This window comes from Pistacia vera, unplaced genomic scaffold (assembly GCF_008641045.1).
Source record: "Pistacia vera cultivar Batoury unplaced genomic scaffold, PisVer_v2 Contig995, whole genome shotgun sequence".
NCBI lineage: Eukaryota > Viridiplantae > Streptophyta > Magnoliopsida > Sapindales > Anacardiaceae > Pistacia > Pistacia vera.
Genome location: NW_022196884.1, coordinates 1 through 25155, shown reverse-complemented (window position 1 = coordinate 25155; position 25155 = coordinate 1). Strand labels below are relative to the sequence as shown.

At 35.7% G+C, this 25155-nt stretch overlaps 1 long non-coding RNA gene and 1 pseudogene across 1 annotated transcript; one reads left to right on the top strand and one right to left on the bottom strand.

Annotated features, from left to right (window-relative positions):
- The first annotated feature begins 1253 nt into the window (after positions 1 to 1253).
- LOC116121575 lies at positions 1254 to 2331 on the top strand. Its single transcript, XR_004126743.1, has 3 exons — positions 1254 to 1380; positions 1876 to 1963; positions 2229 to 2331. It is a non-coding gene; the product is annotated as an uncharacterized LOC116121575 (long non-coding RNA).
- A 6633-nt stretch (positions 2332 to 8964) lies between these two features.
- On the bottom strand, positions 8965 to 10459 carry LOC116121576 (annotated as a pseudogene).
- Between the last annotated feature and the right edge of the window lie 14696 nt (positions 10460 to 25155).

Genomic DNA, 25155 nt, shown 5'->3' with positions numbered 1-25155 from the left:
TTTTGTAAAATTAAGATCTGAACTAAAACCTTTTCCCTTGTTGTTTGCAGCAAGGCTTATGCAGCGTTGTGACCGCAAGTGCCAGATTAAGTGCGATCCAGACTCATCCACGTAAGCTTTTATGTAATTTTAAATCAGTTAATGAAGTCCAATTTTGAGGGTGAGGTGAGTTAAAGAATCTTTTGTGTTGTGCAGTGTCAAAAACTGGAAGGCCATAAACTTTAGCTTGAGACTGAAATTCTTCAACTATGGAATTGGAAGCTGACAAGTGAAGAAGACATCATGCTGTATAATATTTGTGCTATGTGGAATATGTAACAAGTAATTTCTTAATTATGAGAAATTGTATTTAGCAATATTCTTGCTCAATATAATTCCAAATCTTAATCTCATTATGTCAGGATATTGATTTCTTTTTGTTAAGGGAATAATAATTTCCTCTCTTCTAATGTGATTTTTTGTCATTCTAAAAATACAGAGATAAAATAGAAAAAGAAAAAAAAAAAAGGTCAAATAAAGTCAAACTAAACACTGGAATTTGACTTCAAGCCTTAATCATGTTAAATAATCCATGTGTTGTTATTCTTTGTTATCACATCATTTACGTACTTAATTATATTTTGCCACAAACATTACTATTGCAACAGTAAGACTACATTGACCGACTGAAATACCGACTAACATATCCTGACTGACGTGTTAGTATACGTGGCATATGCCACACGTCAGATTCATGCCCAAAAACTTAAAAAAAAAAAAAATTAATTCCCTCCAAATCAAAAATCTCTCTCAAAAATTTCACACCTTCTCCTAAATCAAATTTCACTCATTCCCCTAAATCAAATCTCTCCCAAAATTGAAATTGCTCTCCCACCACCACTACCCTACCACTAGCACTGCAAGCTATCGTCTTACACCACCACCACCACCCCACCACCAGCACCGCGGGCTATCGTCTTTCACCACCACTTGTAGTAGTCATTTGGTCTGCCTCTTCCACCAACGCTCTATCCTTTACAAGACCCACACTTTTCGAGCCTCTACCACCACCGCTGTCTGTCCTCTAACACCACCACCACTCGCCGTAGTCCATAACGGAAAAATTACGGCAAATCCTAGAGATTACATTGCAGTCTTTACCTGAAACTGTTGCCAGCTTGAAGGAGAAAATTTCTGGGGAGATCCAACTTCCTGCAAACATACAGAAATTGAGTGGAAAAGCTGGTTTTCTTAAGGACAATATGTCACTGGCATATTTTCTTAAGGACAATATGTCACTGGCATATTATAATGTTGGAGCTGGAGAAACACTTGCCCTTTCTTTGAGAGAGTGTGGCGGTAGAAAGAGATAGTGGGTTCCTTAACAGGGGTTTTTATAAGGTTTTTGTTGGAACTTCCTTGTTACCGTAGAGTTTTACAATTTCCCTATAATTGACGGAGTTCTTTATCTACTTCTATGATGTTATTAGTTGGATGAAATATTGTATTTTCCTTTAGAGTAACTATTTGAGACCTCTTATTGGAGTCTTTGAAACTGATGATAAATTTGATATCTATACAGATCCAGCTTCTTGGCATGTCTCTCAGGTGCAATGAAAATTAAAGGAGTTCGTTTTGCTTAGGCAGAGCAAGTCATCTACTTATTCTACTATTTAATTGCTCTCTTTTGCATCTGAAGTCAATTCTCTTGAGAATCTATTATTGGCAGTCTTATTATTGTATACATTATCCATTATTAGGAGTGTTCTTGGTGTTGAAAATACTTGTACACGTTATTTCTTGAGTCTATTTTTAATTTTATAATTGCAAGTTTTGATCTGGAAAGTAGTGATTTAAAGGCCTTTTATTTATTTTTCTTTTCCTGCTAGAATTTAGGTATTGTTTTGTAGGAAGCATGGTAGCACCTGGATGTGATGAGTAGACGGTTATTTTAGTTTGTGACAAGAATCCAAACCTTCATATGGTGCGTCTTGTGTGGAGCTTATGGCTTAATAGAATTTTATTTTGCTTCCATGTTTTGCTTCAACCAAGTTAGAACATATTATTTTTAGTTGGAAGTTGAATGCACACCACCAATATTGAACTTTGAAATTATTTAGTCATGCTAAGATGAGGTTGAATCAACTTACTCTCGGCCTTCATATTGAGCAGATTGAATAGGTGTGCAGATTGAGAAAACTTGAAAGGCCATAGTGGAAATTGAGAAAACTTGTTTTGCCACTGTGCAGATTGAGCAGGTGTGCAGATTGCAGTTTGTTTCTGCAGTTCCAGGAGTCTTGGGCAGTATGTGCAGGGTGTTGTGTGCTGGAATTGAAGTAGTGATTGCATGGTGTGTGTTAGGAGCTACAACGATTGCTGCATTTTCTGCAGTTTCGGGGTGAAGTCATCAGTTTGGTTGTCGTGTTTTGTGTTACTTTCTGTTGCTCATGTTCCTTTTTGTGTAGTAATCCCTGGGCATGGCCAAGGTTCACGGTTCTAAAAGGCAGTCCCTTTTTAGGTTGTAATTCGTTTATTTTCTAATAAAATTATCAAGTTTACCCAATAAAAAAACTGCATCTTTAATGTTTACAATTAATTAAAGCAGATACACATGATTTCTACCATCACAGTGTGAAGAGGAAAAGTTGGCTTGCTTTGGCACCAAAAATTAAAAATAGAAAATTTTCCATAGAATGTATTACTGATCATGTGCAATACATAGAAACCATATGATTCACATAAAAGAAAAAGCGAAAATACACAGAAACCATATGATTCACATAAAAGAAAATAAAAATTCATGAAAGAATCATCACAGCTGATTTTTTTCTCCAGTTTCATCCTAAACAGCAAATTCCATCCTAAACCTTTCGAGTCCATCCTAACATCCTCAAGAATCTTTACAGCTGATTTTTTCAAATTCTACAGTTCTCAAATTCTGCACAAACTGGGGAAGACTACAGCTTCTCAAATTCTGCAGCTGAGTAGAAAATTGTCCAAGCTTCCCATCCAACAAACTAGAGAAAGACTGCAAGTTGATGGTTCCAGCAAGATTTTTTTTTTTTTTTTTTTTTTTTTTTTTTTTTTTTGGTAATCTGGAAATTTTATAAAAGAATAAAAAATTATGACAACCTAACAAGGGGACTCCCCTTTAAAACTAAATCCTTTGGATAGGCCCAAAGGATTAAGCAAAAAACAAAATGAGAGCAAACAAAAGGATATACACCCTTTTACAGTAAAAGCAAACAAAAAGATATACACCCTTATACAAAAAGGAGCAACCAAAAGCTATACATTTGTCTCTAGTATAAGCATCACTAAGTGGCAATTTGTACAATCTGCCAAGTCAAAATCAGTCCGAGAGAGCTCCAAAATATCAGCTTCTTGCTGCTGATTGCTTCTGCACAAGGTACATGTACAATTGGACTCTGTCCACCAGTCCTGCAAAATGTCTCCAAATCAATGAACTATGCATAAAAAAATGGCACATAAAAAAGACTATTAAGCAATCTAATTACTCCAGTTTTAAGTTTGAACACATAGTCAAACTGTATCCGAACGGTATCCAAATCAATGGAGCTGATGACCTTCAGCTGATGAAAATGAACATCTAGCCTCCTGATCTCTATGTTCTTCTGATACCTGTGCAAGATACAACAAGAACTCAACAATGTTAGTAGACTAGGAAATTTACACACACACATATAGTACATGTGATTCTAAAATAACAATCTTGAGCTCCATACATTTCCACGATTCACATACATGTTGAAACATCAACTTAAACAAAGAAACATAAATACAGTACATACCTGAGATACTTCGTTAAATCCAAGTATGAGATTAGCTCATAGCAATTTCCAACTTTCGTAATTTCTTATTTTTGGCTTTACGAACAATTTGTTCAACCTTCGACTGTTTTCTTTTGAATGGCGGATGGCCTTTGTTGCGAAGAACCCATGGAGTAAGAATATTACTGCTACCCTCTTTGGAAGTACCGCCAACATCTTCACAATTTGTTGTACTATTAGATGACTTGTTTAGTCCTTTATCAATCTCGCCAACACTTTGATGTGACATCAATTTGTTCTCCATATCATTGATCATTTGCATCACCATATTACAATCATCCTCATTACTTGATGCCAAATCTGCTACCTTAGTGAACGAATTACACAACTAATTAAATCGTTTTCCTTCAACATTGGTGCTCCAACTATTATAACTTATCTTAACCTTGGTATGCCATCTGATTATATTTTTCCTCCACCGCCTTAAAATGTACTTTTCTGGTACTTGGGAAATTTGCTTACGTGTCAACACTGTAATTGCATGTCGACACAAAATTCCTCTAAACTCAAACAATCGATAGTTGCAACGAATATCTCAAGATGCTTCATCAAAGAAAACAACAAAAGGATCACGACGGTGAGGCTCTCCAACCACAACATCTTCTTCTACTATAAATTCCGTGTAAGAATCAATCTCTTTGGAAGAACATAAATCACAATAGAGCTTACCAGCAACCTCTTGTTGAAACTCTTTAAATTTCCCAATGGTATATGCATCTTGAAATTGTTTCTCAATAGCATAAGTGCTTATGCAAGGGATCCATGATGTGAAAGATTTAAAATTAGCCTTCCTTTCTTTTTCCACTTTATCACGCAATACATTTTCATATTGTTCCACAAACTGTTTTAAAGTGGTTTTTGAATTAACATATCCATCAAAGAATGCATGCATGCTTTCACTACGTTGAGTAGTAGACATACTTGCCCAGAAAGTATCTTTTACAAAAGCCGGCGCCCAACTTCGTCTTTCATTATACAATCCAAGTAACCAATCATTATCGTGAAGGTTGTGTTTATCAATGAATCTATTCCAGCGTTCATCAAACACCTCACATGTCAATGAATCATACACGGCATTCTGCAAAGAAAACTTAATATGTTCATATTGGCTATAACCTCTTAACTTTTCAGGCAATTTCTTCATTATATGCCACAAACACCATCTATGTCGTATACTAGGGAACACAATCTCGATTGCATTTTGCATTGCCTTATCTTGATCAATGATTATTGCCTTAGGGGCACAATTCAGCATACATGCGAGCCAAGATTGAAAAAGCCATACAAATGTTTGTGTGTCCTCGTTGGAGACTAACCCACAACCTAACAATATTGAGTGGCCATGATGATTAACACCAATAAAACAAGCAAACGGCATATCATACTTATTGGTCAAATATGTCATGTCGAATGTTACAACGTCACCAAATTCTTTAAATGCGGCCCTACTTCTTGCATCCACCCATAAAACATTTTTTAATTTACCCTCTTCATCTAAATCCATGATGTAGAAGAAATTTGAATTCTCATTTTGCATTTTCAAAAAATATGCTTGGATTGCAGAAGCATCTCCAACACCAAGTCGGAGTCTCCTAACTTTTTCAATGTAGTTTCTACAATCTTTCTATAGGAAAGAAAATTCTCAGCACCACCTGTTTCAACTAACAAGGAATGAAAGTTTTTATTTGGCCTAATCCCAGCCCTATCATTCACTTCTAGCTTCCTTTTCACATACAGTTGTATTATGCGATTGCTCTTGAAAAATCTAGTTTTGGTAGGACTACTGAGTTCATGGTTATGATCAAAGACTACTGAACATATATGCTATTTTTTGTTAGAACGTACAGATGCACCAATCTGAGCCTTACAATTAGTTTTTGTCACGGGATGCATTTTAAAGGCATTTCTAGAGTTATTGCTTGACTTCCCACTATGAGAACAAGTCACTGTCGCAAATCTTACCTCTCCATTATCTCCTTTCTTTGAAGTTCTTATAATTACTTCAAAACCCATTTTATTCCCATAGTTTTTGTAGTGTTGGAAAAGCTTATCAAATGAATCAAAAGCCATTCCAGGCCTAGGCTTCCATTCCTCTTCTGCACTTCTTGTATCAACTGTTTCTTGTTTATTATTATCCTAATTTATTGATATAATAATAGCCAAAATTAGAATATAATGATACTTAAAAAAGGTAGAAATAATACCATAGAAAGATTAAAATCATATTACTGAATAAAAAGAAATTACAAGGAGATTACCTCAACGACGTTCAATTGAGAAAAAGAGCTCTCTGATTTCTTTTGACTACTCTCTTCCATCTTTTGTACTATGACATAAAAAAATTACCCTAAATAAAATACAAAAAAATAATTTCATGTTATATAATATGATTCAATAATTTAAATGAAAAATAATATTTTTAATTAAACAATTGTTGCACCAGAAAAACTATATATGACCCAATAAGTGTAACACATTTTCCCTAATTAGTATCAGACTAAAATTAAAACTTACCACCACTCAAACAAATAGCTAGCTCAGTTGGTTCCTTAAAACCACCACAAATGGCCCTCATAACAATACCTTTCTCCAATTTTCCTGCAAGAAGCAGCACACCATCATTCGTTGTGTGCGCACCATTGTAAAATTAAAACTTGATCAACCATTCTCTTGAGGTTTCTATCTCCATAATAGAGTCTCACATAAGGTCTTGAGGTTTACCCTAAATCTTGCTTCTACAGTCGAACAAATTGGACAACACATACGAAATAACAAGTCATGAGCAAAATCACAAAACAACCATAGATCAATGGTGCAATTGGCAATCCTACTCTATTGTCAAAAGCTGTTTTTTCAGAAGTAATAAATAATAGAGCCCAAGTTATACAAAAAACCAAGTGATAACATCACATGCAATACAACTTGTGCCCTCCTTAATATAAAAAATAACACTAACAATCCAAATATCATATACAGCAATTTCAATCATTGATTTTAATTGCATACCATTCAAGGGACATACATATAAAATAACCAAATAGAATCCATTGCTTCAAAACAATAACTTAATCACAATTCTACAGAAAAATTTCTTAATTTTTTTTGCATGAAAGATCAAATCTTTAAGGCCATGGCTACTAATCCAAGGTACTTGGTAATGGGGAAGAGATGGGTGACACATGTCTGATCCAAAAACTTGGAATTGATTTGAAGAGTGTGTATGGAGTACGACAATAGTTGTTTTCCTTACCTTCTTTCTTACACTTAATCCGATCAATAGTCGAAGGAAAGAGAAGGGCTTGCAGCAATTATCCCACATTCAACTTCATGAAAAGAAAGTGACATAGTTACTGGACAAGGAACTGATTGCCCATAAAGCCGTATCGAAATAGAAGGAGTTGCTCTCAAATCCCCTTTTTCTATTACAGTTAATCCATGAAGGGGACATGCATAATACGCCAACAAGAGGACAAAAGTTGCTATCAAATAGGCTCTTATCTTAGGACGAATGTGCGTAGCATTTAAGTCAAAAATCCCAAGGAAAGAATCAAAGAGGATTAGGAGACACAAAATTTCTTTTTAAAAATGTCTAGCAGATATCCCAGTTTGAGCCCGGGAGGATTTCTGAAATTTGAATTGATTTGAAGAGTGTTAAAATCGTTCCCAGGTAGATCATTCAAGTAAAACTGAAACTCCGGAGTTTGCAAATTTCTGACTTTTCACATTTGCTTTTAACAATTTCTATAACATTTTCCATTACTGTATATGTGTTTGGACCTGCAAAACAACCCAAATCATTCCCAAACCCAAATCGTTGCCATCTCCTTTGCTCATGTGAAGCACATCCTTTGTAATGGGTGCTTCAGGAACTCAACTGCGAAATGGCACAGGGAGGCAATAGCAAGTAAGGTCGGCGAAGTTGGAGTACGGTGGTGGTGTGTTTGTGGAGTGAGATTGAAACATGGAGTGCGTTCAGCTGTGCGGCAAAATTTGAGAAAAATGAATTTTGGGAGGCAATTTTAAATTTGGGCGTCTTCCAATCCTGCAAATCACTTTCAATTGATTTTTTTTTTTTTAGGTGTTGTGACATGGTAATAAGCTGACGTGGCAGATGAGATGGCATATACCATGTCATCTGCCACGTCAGTCAGGATGTATCAGTCGGGGCAATAGTTGGTAAAAATAGCATTACTGCTATTGCAAAGGCTTGGTCTCCTAGACTTGCTTTGGGGACTCCATCAACCAAGAAAACAATTGAAGACAAGCGTTTCATTAATACTTGTCTTCCTACTCCTCATCGATAATAACACACAAAACTCTTGTAAATGAGTTTACTCGTTTCCAATTTGGGTATCTCTACAATCACTATCGGAACAGTAGCTGATGCATGATATATGGTAAAAGCTTGACTGAAAGATATCCCTCATTCAAATATGGGGAAATCCCCAAATTCCATCAATAAACTTACCCCTACAATGAATGAAGCAACCACTAAACTGTTGAGATCTTGGGACAATATGTGCTCCACCTATATAAGACCAGAAGAGGATTTTTGACAACCAACATTACCAAAATCCCATGTCACTTTCTATTGCAAATACTTCACTTCCTAAGCAATGCAAGAAGCTTTTTCACTCTCCAAACTTCACTAAAAACGACAACCATTTCTCTTTTCCGAAGCTTCCTATCGGGACTTTACACTTCAAACAATTAAGCCCTAATTTTAAAACCAGCACAGTCAACTATAACAATGCTATGTTACAGAACATTTCTATTTCATTTGCAACATTCTAGATGAGAAAAACCTGAGCATTCTGAAGTGAAGGTATAGAGATATTCTCACATGTATTCAACATGAAGTTTATATAGATTGAAAGTATGCATAAACATCCTAAAAAGACATCTAAATTACGAAATGTTATGAATAATGGGGGTAAACCACCTCCTGAAAATCTTAGAAGCTAAGAAATACAACAATTATGACAGTATACAATACGAATTAAAGGAAGCTAAACAGTGTAAAACACAATGGATGAGCTTTTTCATTGTCTTCCTATACAATAAATACCCCATCTAGAAAAATGATGTACTGTTTCTATATTGCAATCAGAACACTATAAAGTACATATCTAACTAATAAATAACAATTGATATTAAAAAAAATAAGCAATGCAGAATTGAATATATACAATAAGAGTTTTCTTACTTTGATCAACTAATTTTGATATACAACCATTGTATTTCTTTGCCAACTACACATCAAGAACCAGCAACAGTTTCTGTAAAATTTCTCCGCACAGGGCGAGACAACTTCTTTGCATATGAGGAATTCCACTCCCCACCATCCTATGCATAATAATCCATGGGATAATCTCCGCCAAGAACTTCTTCTTTACAACATTTTTCATCCCCGTTTGCACTCCCATAACACAAATCATCTTTACCACAACCTGAATTCACTAACAAGCTTCTTTCCCACCATCCGGGGATAACCCCGAGTGCAATCTCAGCTTCAAAGACAGTCAAAAGCGGCTTTCCAAAGGCATCACCCCAATCAATAGACAATCTAGGACAAGCTATTTGAATCCAAGCATCCACAGAGTCTTCAAACAAGGCAACCGTCCCTGGACAAATCTCCGACATCAAAACGACAACGTAATCAAACCCTTTCTCACCCATCCTCTTCTGCAACTTCTCCAAAATCCTTGGATTCCCTTGCCTCCCCAATGTCCCCAAAACAATGCCCCAACTTTTCACCTCCTTTGCCTTTTCAATTGCCCGTTTTCTCGTCTGTCTCATACCCTTGTGATCATACTCCTCCAGAAACAACTTCCCCATATAAGGATCATATCTAAATGCTTTAATCCTTGGATTCGCTATCATAAACGCCTCCAGATGGAAGCGACCGTCTGAGATAAACACCACAATGCATTCCAAATCCAATTCCGATTCAGGAACTGAAACTTTAGGGGCAATACAACCTAGAACTTCACCAGCCGATAACGGTTTCGATTGCGGAATCATAACTGTAAATCCGTGTCTTTCTAGTTCTGATTTCGTAACCCTAATTGCCGACGCGAATTGTATTGTGCCTGCCAATATAATTTTAACGCCGTTAGGGTTATGGATGTTAAGTCTAACGGTGTCAATCATATGGTTGACGTCGATTTTGATCTCGACGAGCACGTAGAAGCAGGGCATTTTGGTATAATCAACGGGGACGAGGCAACTGTGGCCGTAGTGGATTAGAAGATCTGCGTTTAACGCAACAGCGGAGAGGTCATCAATGCAACCCACGTCGTAGGTGACATCACCGAGAATGAAGCAGTAGGTGACGTCAGCAAAGGAAGTGAAGATGTCGGAGAGAATAAGAGAGTACATTAGTAAACCTCCTGGAAGCTGAAGAGCCACGCGCTTCGCTGCTGTAGAACGGACACGCCACACACACTTGTGAATTTCAAAATTGTAGTTGTAGGGAGGAGTGCGATGGCGGCATTTAGGGATTGATCGTTGAGGATGGAGTTTGGGATTTGGTTCTTCACGAAACGTTTCGGGATTGATTTGGGTTTCGAAATGATTTCAACAGATTGGGATCGTTGTCGATTGGTGCTGTTGTCAGAGGGATCCATTGAGCAATGATGAGAAATTCAAATCAAATTATTGATGATTGTAGGCAAAGACAATTCTGTGTTATTCAAATAAAATTTTAGGGTTTTGCATTGAAGAGGAAGGGTTGTGTAGGGTTTTCAGGATGGTTAATTACATTATAATCCACCTCAAGATAGCATTACAAAGGGCAATTGACATTTTTACCCCTAAAACACGGCTAGTCAGCTACAAACCTACAAGAAAGGGTAGAGATGGCAATGGACTCGATATTTTCGGGTACCCGACCTGTCCCGTCCCGTCCCGTCCCAAAAAGGTTAGGCTTTACCCGATATTCGCGGGCTTAGGCTTGGGCCTAGGCCTGATTTTAAGGCCCGACCTCGGGTACAGGTCGGGTTTGGGTATGTCTTCAGGCCTGGCCCGACTCGACAATTTTAGTATTAATTATACTAAATTACTCTTATACTATATGTTTAATTACAAGATTATCCTACATATATATACTCATTTTTCCCAAAACCTACATGGATGGATGGATGTACTTTGTGGAAAGTTATTTATATATTGGGTGAGCATTCAAAAATAAATTAATATTTAAAAATTGTTTCTAGAATTAAAATTATAAAAAAATTAAAATTTATTAATATTTAAAAATTCACATTATAAAAATGGGCGGGCTTGGGTAGGGCCTAAGGTTACAAAAAGTCTGTCAGGCCGAGCTTGGGCTTTACCTGTCATACCCATGACGGGCTTGGGCTCGGGCCAAGGGGTACCCAGTCTCGGCCCGACCCATTGCCATCACTAAGAAAGGGATGTCTTTGATACATTTTTTGAAAACATTTTCTGAAAATATTTAGATTATTTTCTAACCCCCTACATTTGTTAATTTAGCTAAACACTCCCCAATTATAAAAGTATATAAATTAATAAAAACATCCCCACCCACCCAACTAATTGCCGGCAGCCGACCACCACCACTAGACAGTGGCCAAAAGTCACCGAAATGGCACATGATCAGCTGGATCTAGCTGGTCATGCGCAGATTTGGTTGGGCTAGAACAACCAGATCCAATTGGTCGTTCACCAATTCGATAATTTCTGGCCACCGTCCAACAGTGGTGGCCGACTGTCGACAATTAGTTGGGTGGGTGGGGGTTTTTTTGTTCATTTATAAACTTTTATTGAAAAAAGTAATTATTAAATGTTTTGAGTTGAATAGAATATGATTGAATTTTGAATTGAATAGTCAATATTAAAACAAATATGTATTTCATTGGATTGGATTGGATAATAGAATAGGATATGATAGAGTTTGAAAAGTGTACCAAATTGGGGGTTATTCATTAATATAGTTATTTAACATTTCTTTATTATAACTTAAATTGATTTACTTCATTGCACTCACAATGCTGATTCAAGAACTCAACTAGTTGAATGGCATGCGCGTTGCATAGGTAGCTTATGAAATTGGTTTTGACACTACGTTTGTTTAAATAATTGGATGTTTCAATTGGTTGATATCTACTATAGTTGTACATATATTGTATAGGTCGGAAATGATCCACTAAATCTCCTAATTATGTTAGTTACAAATTGCAGAATATACTGACATAATTTGGATATTACACAATATAACTAATATCCTAAGATTGACTAAAATAATAGATTAGAAAATATTTGTCCTAGTATTTAATTTAATGTTCATTTAATAATTAAAGTAATAAATAATAAGAAATTAAGAATAGTAAGTTCATATAAATATTACATGTCAATGTATACCCATTTAATCCAAATAAGTAATATTAAATCGAAATGTTATGTGAACCGGATAATTAATGTTGAACCAACAATCCCATTCTATTGATATCTACTATAGGTCGAAATTGATCCATTGAATCTCCTAATTATGTTAGTTACAAATTACAAAATATACTGACATAATTTGGATATTATACAATATAAATAGTATTATAAGATAGACTAAAATAATATATGTAATATTCCCTCTAACTAGTAATTATTTGAGAAATATATAACAAAATCCACTAAATAACTTTTGAAAACATATATACATATATGTATAGAATGAAAAATCCAAAAGCTCTAATTTTAATTCATATAAATATATACACAAAATAACTAATATACTTTAATAAGTACAAAATATTCTTGGACAATGCCGCCAAACTCGTCCACTTACTAACGTCCCACCCGACCGTAAATCATCTAGTACCTACAAAACAGTAAAATAATGGAGTGAGCACTAATTGCTCAGTAAGTAAACCAAACTGCACTACTGCTTTTCCTCCGTTACTCATATTCTGACTTTCCTTTTCTCACTTTATTTTTTCTATTATTCTTCATTCTTTTCTAGTATTCTGCATTCTTTTCTAATATTCTGTATTCTTTTCTAATATTCTGCATTCTTTTCTTGATATTCTGCTTTCTTTTCTTGATATTCTGCTTTCTTTTCTAATATTCTGCATTCTTTTCTAATATTCTAATTTGCTACTTACCGACGTGCAAGGACAATTAATAAAAACTATACATTGTCGAGCACATAAGAAATTCTAAATAACGCAAGTAGCATAATACATATGCAGAATAATAAACTTTTCTAAGAAATGAACTTTCTTTTCCTTTATGCTTTTTGTCTCTTATTCTGTTTCTGTTTCTTTTTTTTCTGTTTTCTATTTCTTATTCTATATCTCTTTCTTTTCTTTTCTGTTTTCTATTCTGGTTTGCCGATCGGACTAGGTTGAGGCATGGATTTGGAACCCTGGCCGTGTGAGTGTATTATGAAATTCTTTCTGGGTATAGTCTTGATCCACATGCACTGCTGACGGACTGTACTAATTCTATTCTGCTATTCTGAAGCCACTCACTGATGGCGGTGTGCATGTAGGAATTTTCTGCATCTCTGTCACTCACAGGTTCCCCGTCGCAACAACCTTCTAACATAACATTCTGTAGAAAGAGAATAGAAAGAGATTCTATACACATTTCTAAATAAATTTCCAAGCTATGGAAATTCTACAATTGCCTTCTTTAATACATAAGAAACTATGCATATTTGCATGTTAGCTTAAAAAGAATCTATAAGCCATTTTCTTTTCTTTCTTTCTCTCATTCTTTGCTAACATATTCTTTAATATAAATAAGATGCACAATATATGCATGATCAAGCCCATTCTTTGATACACAACTTGAGAATTCATTAAGGCATATTGATATGTCATGACATATTCTACCATTTTCTACTATCAACAATGCCATATTAAAGTAACACTTTAACTAATGTGTTATTTAAGAAGTAGTAAAGGTTCAAGTAACTTGAACCAAGCACTAAGGGCCATCTCTCTCATTGAACTAACATGAATAAGTGATATTCTAAATTTTTGGCATAACAAAATGCACTCTTAAATACTAAAATTTACACTTGGTTAAGCCCAACATAATCTTTCTACTGCAATTCTTGCCTTTTTCTAACCCTTTCTTCAATAGGGTTTAACCAACTCATACATACATTTTCTCTTTGGATTTTCATCAAACAACTCATATGCACATGCAAATACTTAGTTGGCTACATTTCCACGTCTCTCTAAATCCACCAAAACTTGAGCAAAAACTCACTAACTCTAGCTTTAAACATGGCCAGTTTCAACAATTCTCAACATTTCCAAAATTTCAACCATAATTCTTCCATAACTTCACCAAATCACCACATACTCACACACTACTTCTCATGGCTGGAAATTACACATCATTCAACATAAAAAATAGCCAATAATTCTCACATACAATCACATGCAAACATGGAAGAATCATTCTACACAAGTCTTGCTCAAATTAAGGCTAAAATTGGGTTTACTTACCTTGAATGTGTGATATAACCTCCCTTTGCTAAAAGTCTCTTTCTCTTGGAACTAGATCATATAAAAAAACCATAAGAATTTAAAACTTTAAAGGTTAATCACACACCTTGTGCTAGAATCTTACCTTTGGATGTTTTAGGATTGAAAATCTATAAAAATCTAAGCCAAATCCTATGAATTCTCTTTGAGATTTGGTGAAGAAATTTGAGAGAAAAAGGGGTGAGGGTGGCATGTATAAAGGCTGAAAATGGGTTAGGGTTTCTTCTAATGAAACCTTATATCCAATAATATATACATGTATTCCCATTTTGCCCTTGCACTTTCTATGAAATCTCATCTATATCCTTTACTCAATTACCAAAATACCCTCATTTCTATTATCTTCTTCACATACCTAAAGCTAGTGACATTTCTCACATGTCAAGGTTGTTAGGTGACAACCTAGTGTGACACATGGGTGCTTGTTAATGACAAGTTCACTGGACCGACCCATCGGAGGATTCCAAACAAGATGGTAACGCTAGTGTTTGTGGAATATATCCTCCAACGGATGTGGTGCATGTGATCCCTCGACTTGAGATCACCAGAGCACCGTGTGTAATTATTGATGTAATTTGACACTAGCCTAACATAATCCTATTTAAGTTTATCAGTACGATAGTCGTTAGTTACATCGAGAAGTACATTATGACTATAGTGGATCAGCAAATGATTCACCACTCCTAGTTACAAGAAGAATTATCTAGTTGAGATATTTGGGAAGGCACTATGACTGCAAAATCTATGGCCACAGTGGAATCGAGTCGATACTTGAATCTAATTTATATGGTCGTTGATTCAACAACCGAATATAAACATATCAAGGTACATTCATTAAAGTTGAAACAAATTTTGTACTTCAAACCTTGGTGAGATAAATTATGATGAAAGGATTGGAATTGCATGGTAACCATATTGTTGAAAGGTAGCTACTGCGCTAAATCTTTATTTGTTGGGAAATCATGATATCTTATTAGAGGCCAATCTTGATTGGTGTATGAAACACTAATTAGTTGATGCTTAATTATAAATCCGGTCACTGTCAACATAATAAAGAGCCTACAAGCCACACACATGAAAGGCAGTTTTATTGAGAATAAAAATGAAAGAGTAATTTCGTCTTTTAGATGAACAGGGTATTTTGGTAATTTTTTAGTGCGATTAAATTTGCTGAAGGTTGTTGCCAACATTCAATATTTATATTGAAGTTAATTTAGCAAAGTTGTAATTATATTAATATTAATATGGATTAAATATATGGAATAAATATATTTAATATATTTAAATATCCCATTAATTAAATATATGGAAAAATAAATTTCATATTTTTTTATCAGGAATATATATTTAATTGGGACATATATTATTGCAAAATAAGAAAGTATATTTAATTGGGAAATACCCTATTGCAAAATAGGAAGATATATTTAATTAGGAAATATCCTATTGAAAAATAGGAAGATATATTTAATTGGGAAATATCCCATTCCAAAATAAGGAATAGAAATATTCCTGTTCTTAATGGGTGTGTTTGAATCGGGGTAATATAAGATAATGGGGTTAATCTTTGTTTGTTTTGCAAGATTTTGTTGTTCGGTTTGCAAGTAATAAAATATTACATGTATCTTTTATTGTAAATAGTGTTTACTATTGGTAATGTAGAGGGTAATCTGATACCCTCCCCCAAAGCTATTATTAAAAGATTATCAGGTAATCAGATTTTTATACCTATTTTGCCTTTAATTAAATATCATTTCGGACACAATTGCCCTCAAATGTCTACCAAATAACCAGTACCCAGCTCCCATACATTTGATAATTTAGCTAAATCACCCCAGCCACAAAAAAGTTTAAAAGTTAACAAAACACCCCCAGCCACTCAAGACCACCACCAATTATCAGCCACCACTGCCGGCCGCTAGGGAAATGGCCAGATCTGGCCATTTCTGTGGTCGTGAAATGGCTTTTGTTGGTGCACGGCCAGCCATATACGGCTAGTTATGTGCCATTTTGTCGATTGTTGGCAGTGGTGGCTGGCTGTCGGCAATGGCTTGGGGTGGGTGGGGGTGATTTTACTACAAATTAAAGTTATATATGGCTAGGGTGTTTTAGCAAAATTTCAAATGTAGGGGGTTAAAATAAATGATTCAAAAAATAATATTTTATTAATATTTAAAAAGGAAGGCAATTTAATAATCTATATAACATACCCGCCCATTTATCCTCCCAACCAAACATATTACTCACCAGTTTATTCAAACCAACCAAACTTATTTCCTAAACATTCTTAGTAATCTTTAAGGTGATCTATCTTTCCATTAATATAACAACCCGCTATAATAAAACATTATATGATCCAAACGCACCCAATGGGGAATACTTTATTCCCCACTATATAAGAAAATGAATGGGAGAATTAATATTAAGTTCATTATTTTTTCTTCCAAGCAAAAACCCTAGGCACCTATTAGCTTTTGAGAGAGAGCGTGTTCCCTCTTCTTGCACCCGAGGATTCTAGTGAACTTCCTTGCATGTGGATTAGCCTCCCTGCCTTTGTGTGGACTTCTCATGAGCGATTCCATCTTGAATTGACTAGTGAAAAGTAAATCAAATAAACCTGAAGGAGCCTCCAAACGTAGGTAATAACAACAAACCTTGTATGGGTTGTTTTATTTTATAAATGGATTGCATATATCAATCTTGATAGTGGGATTAACGGGTTAATTGAATAAAATTTTTGTTTATATTCCGCGTATTATTCAACCAAAACCTACAGTGGTATCAAGGCTTGGATTGATATATATTTTCTATTATTAACATGTTGAATGATTTGATAGAAAATTGCATGTTAGAGTTTTTGTTTCCATTGTTTAAATTGAAATTGATTAAATTTGGTTTGATTAGGGTTACGAAAACTTTGAAAACATGGCTGTTGTAGGGCTACGCGTTTCGGCATGCAACCATTGTCTCAAGGTTGTGTCTGTGCCTAGGCTACACACGTAGCCTACCTGCCTTTGTCGTGTGCTTGCCGTGCGCGGCCTGTCCTTTGCTGGCCCTCGGCCATGCATTTAAACGCATGGCTGGCCAAGGCCCTTGGCTATGCATTTAAATGCATGGCTGGCCAGGGCCCTTAACCGTGTGTTTAAATGGACGACTGGCCATTATGGGCTGCACGGCTCGCCATTGTGGGTTGCACATTGCTGCTACTTGAGGCGCCTATCCCAGGAGCATGTATGTCCTCTATCGTACGTAAATGGGTGTGACGCTGTTTCGGGCCATGCACAACTGCGCGCGACACTGGCCATGGCCGTGTGCATTTACATACAGCCTATTATTGGTCATGCACACTCGTGCATGACCCTTAACTATGGCCTATCGCAGGCCATGCCCTCTTGCGCATGGCTTGCCCATGATAAGCCAAGGCTGCGCATTCACATACGCGGCTGCTCGAGTGTTTTTTATTGCACGATAGCACACGCATCTTAGTGGGAGAAGCTTGTTTTGTGCTTATAGGGATGCTACTGATCGTTGTTGGAAACACCCCGATCAATGAGTTGTTTCCGCGAGCTTTCATGTGGAAATTGAAAGGTAAAGGGTCTTTCTTGATATTGCAAGAGAAAGATGTTTTGGGAATTACAAGGTGTCGTTTTGAACTTTTTGCTAAGCCATAAAATAGAGCAGTTGCTACTGATCTAAACTGTTTAGTTTGTTTTTAAATTTGATAGGGACTAAACTACAAATTTTGCAAGGTAGTGGCCAAAGTGAAATTATGCAGAACTAAAAGGGGTACATAATAGTTTACCTAGTAAATTTAAAATTAATTTTTTAAATGGTATGTCATATTTGATTGGTGTCTAAATATGCATGGTGTTTGGTACTTTGGCCATCGACCTTAGGTTTATTATTTATTATGGAATGAATACTTGTAATTTTTTTATAATTATTAAATAGGGCCTATGTGTCCTGTCTATCTCTTTACTCTCAATGTATTCTTTTCTCCTCTAAATCCCCTCGAATGTAACTCGAGGTTTCTTTTTATTCAATGTAATTTAGAATATGGTTATATCATTGTTGTAAAGAAGATGGAGTGAAGGCATGAAGTGAGTCCCGCAGACTTCAATGAAATTTTGTAATAAATTGCATGAACCTAGGTTGACCTACCAATTCCTCAAAGCTCAGAGAATTTGGTTTTAATTGACCATGTATTGACACATTTATTTTTATCTTAGAAAGCATGCTAAGGTTGAATGTTTTAACATGCCGGACTATAACATGCTAAAAAGATAATAAAATTGATGAGACAATAAAATCAGGAACCCTCGATTAAGATAGTAAGTCACAAATAACCATAAGCCTTCCATCACTATGGGATTAATCAAACCACTGTTCGTTGTGGCCTTGTTCACCCTTGCGAAAGGTACACTTCTACTAGTGGGAGGTTAATTATTCAATGGAGTTTTTCCTTAATAGTGATGGGTTCGACTTAACTAGGTGTATTTTTGCTTGTTCACCTCCGTGAAGGTTGAAAAATACACAAGAGGCATAGTAGAGTAGTGCAATTAAAGATTCATAAAAGGACATGTAGTGTCCAACTCACTGATCTGAATGTTACACTTGAGACAATGGTTGATGCCAATGGATTGTGTAATGGATTTGTTGGCTTGATTTACATTTGAGTTTAATAGTTAGTGCTATTATATGATGTAGATTAAAGTTTGTTGACCTACCTAATCATCCTATTTTAACTTGTTCATGTTAGTGTTTTAATTGAAGAACAACGCAACGGAAAACAAAAATTTACCGATTAAACACTATAAACCTCAAAATCCAAATATGAGTATGATGATGTTCATATGCTATAAATCAAATAAGAGCCATGAATGATTTAGAACCTTAACCACGTTTGGAGGCTCCACCTCTTTTTCAGGATCCAGATGAAAAATGCTCACGATCCAAGTGTAGGAACCACCGGTATCCACACAAAGGCAAGATTCAACACAAGAGATTTACTAGATCTTTATGTGAGGTCTAAAGAAGAGTGAGATTAGGGTTGAGAGAAAAACTCTTTCAATGAACCTATGCTCTCCATGACCAAAAGAGTAGAAATAAGAGGATATTTGATTTTTAGGGAAAAATGCCCTTTTATAGGGTTGCCCTAAAACTCCCTTAAAGGCTTATTTACTATAATGCCCTTCCACTAATTAAATAATTAGTGTCCATGATTCCGAAACAAAATTATACACAGGTATTGAGTCGTTATTATTTTTATCCTTTAATAAAATTCTTCCAATATTTAAAACATATATACACCGATATATATTTTTAAATATTGCCGGTTTATTTATTTACAATATATATACGACAATATACGTATTTAAATAAATAACCAATCTTACATATTAAATCCAATACGGGATTGGATCCAGGCAACAACCTTTCTAGCAAATTTAATTGCTCCGTAATATTTACAAAAATACCCCTGCATCAACAAATGATGAAAATGCCTCTTACATATTATCTTCTCTAGAATGCCTTTTATGTGCGTGACCCGAAGGCTCCTCATCATGTATGCTAATTGTGTGTAATATCGCGATCAACAACCAATCAATTGTCTCATTACACACAAACCAATATTGGCCCCTAGTAAGGCATTAAGGCCACCCAACAGATTTGGATTCAAACTAATTTGCTACCTGTCAATAGTATGGTTACCGTGCAATCAAGTGAGGAATCCTTTGTCGATCCACCATAGTCGTGATGTACTGCTTGATGTAATCAATCACTCCCGTACTGATAACCCTATCAAGATTACATTTGGTAAGTGTCAAACCACACCAATAAATACACACAACGCTTTGGTAATCCCAAGTCTAAGGACCACATGCACCACTATCTGTTAAAAGATGTATTCCATGGATATTGGTGTTACCATCTATATGGAATCCTTTGATGGGTCAGTCCGGTGAACTCATGAATAACAAGCACCCATGTGCCACACCAAGTTGTCACCAAACAATCTTGACATCTGAGATCAATCACTACCTTCCAATAGGGTCATTCAATGCTATGATAGTTTTACCATATTATCTATGCCCTAGGTAAGGATAATACTATGGCTATAGACGTTTCTACAATGGCCACCATAAGTGATCATAGGGATCTCACAATCAAGACTTATCACTACTTGATTCCCTCGTCACGGTTCAACCATTCTAAGGGCATTTATTAATACATACACATGAAATATGCTTTACATAATATAATCAATGCCTTTCACAAATTGAATATTCATGATCCATGGAGTCAACATACAACAATATGATTGGCTTAGGAGCACCTACTCTAACAATCTCCCACTTGCACCCATAGCTAATCATTTATGTATTTAATACCAAATGACACCAAATGCGTATCATGATTCTTTTGCGACAAAGCTTTAGTAAGTGGATCCAAGATGTTATCGTTGACAAGTACTTTGCTTATTTACACATCTCCCTTCTTAACAATTTCCTTAATAAGGTGAAAAATGTCGAAGAATGTGTTTGGCTCTCTGATGAGACCATGGTTCCTTGGCCTGAGCAATGGCCCTATTGTTATCACAGAATATTTGTACTGGATGAACAATGCTTGGAACCACTCCAAGTTCAGTAATGAACTTCTTGATCCAAACCGCCTCTTTGGCAACTTCCAATAGCGCAATGTCCTCTGATTCCATAGTCCAGTCAATAATAGTACTTTGTTTTGAGCTTTTCTAGCTCACTACAACTCCATTGAGACAAATGAAAAAACCTGATTATGATAAAAAATCATCCTTGTCAATTTGGAAATTGGCATCACTGTATCCTCTTGTAGTGAGTTCCTTTTCTTCTCTATAAGCCAAGAACATATCCTTGTGATGGTAATTAAATATTTGATTAATCTATTATGGAATATATTAATTCAAATTCCATAATAGATTAGGGTTTTTAGATTCGCACTATTTAAGTTCAACTAAAATAAAAATCAAATAATAGTAATATTCTAAAAACTCTAGCTATCCACTTTCTCTCTTTGTCTTTGTCTCTCACTCTCCCAAGCCGTGGTCACCCATTGTTGTGGATGAGAATCCTTGAACCTTACGGTTTTGGCTAGCACTTCAAATCTCTAGGTGATCATTGTCTTATCTGCGTATGGCTACCGAGAGTTCACTCTCGTCTCAGAGTGGAAGCGATTCACATCAAAGAAGGATCCTCCAAATGTTGGTTTGAAATTTGGAATAGTTTTTGTTTATATCAGTTTTTATGCTTATAACGTAAAAATTGTGTATAAGGATCTAATGCTTATGGTTGTTGTTTAAGGATCTTTTAATTTCCGCTACGTAAAACCACATACAGAAACTAACATAATCAACTGGGACAACATACTTTACTCTGCCTTTCCCCTAAGGTAAAGGGCCAATCAGGTCAATGCCCCAGACGACAAATGGCCACGGGCTGGTTAGAGTGGTCAACTCTTAGGGAGGAGCTTGCAGGATATCTATGAATCTCTGGTACTTGTCACATTTCCTAGTGAAAATGGTTACGTCTTCGTACATGGTTGGCCAGTAGTACCCCTGGCGGAGTACCTTATAGGCTAAAGATTGGCCTCTCGCGTGGATTCCATAATTTTCGTTGTGGATGTAACGCCCAACATGGAGGTACATGATTTGAATTATGTTTTATAGCCCTTAGTTAATTTTTATTAAAGTTATTTTAAGAGAATATGAAGAAAATGCCTTAAACTTGTATTAAGGGTAAAATGGTATTTTCACTCAAAATTAGTTGAAAAAGTGGGGAGTGAAAAGAGGTAGAATTTCATAAAGAATGCAATAAAAATGAGGGCATTATGGTAATTGACTACGGGACAAGGATGGAATTTTCAAAAAAGTGTAAGGGCAAAATGGGAAAGTGAGTTTATAAAATAAGATGATAAGGGTTTGTAACCCTTATTTCCTTCATTCCACCGCCACACTACTCCCCCATTTTCTCTCAAATTTTCATTCAATCCTCCAAGGATTTTGAGGGCTTTTGAGTGATTTTTAATAGGGTTTTGATTCAAGACTTCAAAAGGTAAGAATTCATGCTCTTTATCTATGATTTATTTGTGTAAAAGTTGGGTTCTTATGAAGTTTATGCTTAGGGTTAGAAGAAGTTTTGAATCCAACAAGAGTAGAGAGCTTAGTAGAGAAGACTCAAGCATAAGGTAAGTAAATTCCACTCAAAATCCAACTCAAGTTAAAGTTTAAGAATTCAAGTGAGTAGAGATTTCTTTTAAGTATGCATATGTTATGGTTATTGAGAAATTGAGATGAGATTGATGATGAATTATGCTTGTTGTTAGATATATTTGAATATGAGAAGTGTATGTGATGGTTTGATGATGAGTTGATGGATTTATGCATGAGTTCAATGTTGATTTTATGGAGAGATTTCCACCATGAGAAGGGTGGATTGTGTTGATAAAATTTGATAGAAGTATGGATAGCTTTAGAAGAATTTGAGAGGAATATTTGAAGTGTGTTTTCTTTGTAGGATGTGTGATGATTTAAAGGAGTTGAACTCCAATTTTGGATGGTTTAGAAAGAAGTAGAATTATAGTTAAAATAGAGTTTATGTATGCACACATATTGTTTGATGAAATGCCTAAGTGAAAACTGCCCTATCACAGCCGTGACCTTCTGAGTGATTTTTGGGCATCTTATAGATTGAACTGGTTTGAGACCAAACATAAAAGTTGTAGCCCTGTCTCTAAGCTTTAAAATGAGACCCAAATTGTAGCAATCTGATGTGTATAACTCAAGTTATGCCCCCTTGAGTGTGACCTGTGCAGAATGACTATCTTGATGCAACATTGCATTTGTGCATTTCATAAGTGCCTTAAGTAAGAAATTTTAAGCATGAACCATCCTTATACATTAATTGTGCATTGATAAGTAGCTTGAGAAAGAGTAGAAAACTTTGTGAATGAACTACTCTAAGAGTAGAGAGAATGAGAAAAACACAAAAAGTGGGTTGGTGCTTTGTGAACTCCACCCGGCAGTCACGAAGAGTCGGTTGGTGCTTTGTGAACTTCACCCGGCCATGCCTCCAGTAAGATGAGGCCGTGACATTCAAGTGAGAAAGAATAAAGAGAGAATGAGTAGAGTCACGAAGAGCGGATTGGTACTTTGTGAACTCCACCCAGTTGTGCCTTCGGTAAGATGAGGCCGTGAGTTACAATAGAAAATTAATAAAAGAGAGCTGTGTGAAAGAGAAACAGAAAGAGAAATAAATGAGACGAGAAGTGTGTAAGGAAAGAATTAAGAAAAAGAGTTACGGGGACAGACGAGTAGAGGATTTACTTATTGAGCATTATTTTTGTGCTCACCCCGTTGTTTTTCTTTGTGTTTACAGGATCTAGGTGAGAACACGGTCGAATTGGCATCGGAAAGCGAGGAGCAATAGCTACACTGTCCACTGTTTTTGATAACTTTTTTGTAAAATGATATCTTATTTGGTAATAAGAATGTTTATATGTACTAAAAAAAAATTTTGGGCCCATCTATTTTTGTTGATATAAATGTATTTTTACTTTATGTATTTCTATGAGCATCCTGTCCTTTGGGCTTGGGCTTGGGATTGGCTTTGGCCTTTCCCTTGCCCTTACCCTTTTCTTTACTGGCAACCATTAAAATAGGCTTGGACTTTTTCATGTCCTACTTCTTAGTCTTCAGCATATTCAGAAGCTCTGACAAGGATTTCACCATCGTGTTAAAATTGAAGTTCATAATGAACAATGAAAAAGAATCAAGTAGTGACTGCAGAATTAAATCCACTTGTAGGTCTACATCCATAGCAAACCCCAAAGTCTCAAGCCTTTCTATGTACACAATCACCTTGAGCACATGAGGACCAACTTGGGCTCCCTCAGCCATACAACTCCTAAACAATGTACTCAACACCTTATACCTCTCATGTCGAGCATTTCCTTCGAAAAGCTCCTTGAGGTAAGGAATCATGGCAGTAACGTCCATATTCTCATGCTGCTTTTGCAGCTCAGGTGATGAGAATGCAAAATGACATATTTACCCCCCCCCCCCCCTAATGTCTAGTATTTTATACTTATTTGTTGCCTAAATGTACTAATTATTATTCTATTTTGATTTAGGATGCAAATGGAGGCGTTAAATGCAAAACGGAACTAATTAGGTGAATTCAGACAGTTTTGACATCGCTTAGTAATCTGGGCATAACTCTCTTATCCGAGCTCCAATTGAGATGATTCAAATGTTGTGGAACCCTAAGAAAGAGATCTATAATTTATGTTTTGAGTTTGGAGAGATACTTGTTGCATCAAGGTTGTAATCGGGTTTGAAGTTCACGCACCTGCATTGCCGACGTTTTGGAACATTCTGCCTTGTCATGCAATAAATAGTCAGATTTTTACAAGAAGTTTTAAAGACCTGTTGCACACAAATTACAGCTAGAAAACACCACTTTCCTATTTTATTTTAGGACTTTATTATTTTATTTCCAATTAATCAGATTAGGATAAATGTTACTTTAGGATATTAGAATATTTTGAGGAGTTGAGTAGAATTAGAATTCGAATTTAGATATTTTGAAACAGAGATCACACACACCTCTCCCTCTCATCTTCTTAAACTTTTCCTTTGAATTTTCGTGATGGCCATGAGTGGCTAATTTTTATAACTTGGTCGAAGGAAACAAGACCTCGGAATCAATAAACTGTGAGATCAATCTAGTTTTTTTCTTTAAGTGTTCAATTTATGTTTGAGTATTGGATGT